The sequence below is a fragment of the Frankliniella occidentalis genome, unplaced genomic scaffold (genome assembly GCF_000697945.3).
Source record: "Frankliniella occidentalis isolate FOCC.00 unplaced genomic scaffold, Focc_3.1 Scaffold13, whole genome shotgun sequence".
NCBI lineage: Eukaryota > Metazoa > Arthropoda > Insecta > Thysanoptera > Thripidae > Frankliniella > Frankliniella occidentalis.
Window position 1 is genome coordinate 1240272 of NW_026267143.1, and position 1901 is coordinate 1242172.

General features: G+C 43.7%; 2 protein-coding genes across 4 annotated transcripts in view; one reads left to right on the plus strand and one right to left on the minus strand.

Moving 5' to 3' along the window:
- The window catches only part of LOC113217620 (lysosomal aspartic protease), a 368266-nt gene that overhangs the window by 213340 nt on the left and 153025 nt on the right, over positions 1-1901 (plus strand). The window lies entirely within an intron of this gene.
- The window catches only part of LOC127748782 (uncharacterized), a 174703-nt gene that overhangs the window by 101511 nt on the left and 71291 nt on the right, over positions 1-1901 (minus strand). The gene's annotated exons all lie outside the window — the stretch shown is intronic.

The window sequence follows — 1901 nt, forward strand, 5'->3', positions numbered from 1 at the left end:
TTAGTTGTCCTAGCAAACGTTGTGCTGGAATAGATAACATATTTTTTTCCGTGTAGTGCAGGCACCTTTGGTAAAAGCACAAGAAGCACAGATATAGTAAGAGAAGCGTGACCCCGGAAAAATTGAAAGAAGATATGTAAGACGGCCGATTACTAAATAGTTACAAGTTGTTCTTCCGGCTCATTTCATTTTGATAGCTCGGGATGCGGCACGGCTGGGTAGCACTGCAAACGGCCACCTCTCTGCACACGTGTGTATGTGTGTGTGTGTGTGTGTGTGTGTGTGTGTGTGTGTAGTGTAGTGTAAGAGCGGAGAGGGGTGTAGGGAGAGGTTATGGCACAGCTCCCTAATTGAGGCGCGCGCACACACACAGTCACTCACTCACACACACACAGTCACTCACTCACACTCTCACACACACACACACACACACACACACACACACACACGTTGCGTCACGGTGGACAAGAGGAGACGCACACCCACACTTGTCTACTCCACTTTCGCACGCGTTGCGTACATCAATCACGTATATACACTGTTTGCAATTTGCGAAATGACACCGGCGACATGACTGATTCACACAGTCACAGCTTCGATATTCGCGGCGAAAGAGATTTTTTTCCGTCTTGAACGGGCTTTGATCGCAGCAATTATAGCGCAATCTTCCCCAACGAGAACTACGTGACCACCACTGTCAAAACATTCTGCTCCAGTGTGGGAAATGCAGTTTCCTGGCAAACGTGCGAGGTTGATTTTACTTAAATTCCTGATGGAAATAATGTGGCCTCTCACGCGAAAGGACAGTTCGGCCTGCAGGGGGTAGCGCCAGCCCACGGCACTACCCCTCCATCCACTCCATCGCAGGGGTGTAACTCCCCGGTACAACAGCACACTAAATCCTTATTTATTCAATGTGCCAAAATATTGTGAGGAATTGTCATTGTGCGCAAGCTTAAAGTATATGTCAATGCACATTTCAATGCATACTCAATTTACGAATCCCACAATCTGAATGAAAGGGTAAAATTTGTTTCCAAAAATGCAACTTTTTCGTGCACATTCAGACCATATGCAATTTTGTTCTTAAATTTGGTCAAGATATATAGAGTCTTAGGTAAAGGTAGTATAGAAAACAACTGCATCAAATGTGTATGAAATCGTACATGCTCAATTAAACACGATTGTGCTAATGTGTTGTTTGACTAACACACATAGAACAAATCGAGGGGGCCACCTCTTTGATCTAGGATGTACACAGGATTACGTGATTTCAGGGATTACACGTGAATCTTGGGGTATTACAGATGAATTTTGTTGAATTTCTGGCCATAAAACCATTAAATTTGGGTAAAAAGGTGAAATTTCGTGATATTTAAAAAAAAATTATCGTACGGAATACATACGGATTTACAAAGGGATTGCACTTCCATCTGTACACAAGGTTACGCAAGTCGTGGCCACCTCGGAACTAATGCTCTGTAATGCGAGGTACGAAATCGTACGCAAGTTACAGATGCACTGATTCTTGCTAAACCTAGGCACAAAATTAATTGTCCCTATAGAATTTGAATGTAAAGACAAGTCACACGATGTTAGGAGTTAGAGAAGATGCTCATTGGACTAGACTTAACAAGGCGAAGAAACAATTAAGTCGTTATGTGTCGCAATTTGCAGTGGCATTTACTTATCTACAGTACGTCTCTGGTTGCAGACGGATATTCTTACCAAAAGTAGTAAGTAATGAGGTTTACTGGTCGGCGTGAGGGGACGTAATTGTTGCGTTTGCACGAGGGCTGAGTTTGTCTTGGTATCGGCCACAAAAGCGTGTTCCGAAAACTCGAAAGTGCCTAGGAGGGTCATGATACCCACGCTGAGAAATCAAGAGAATTCAACCTCAG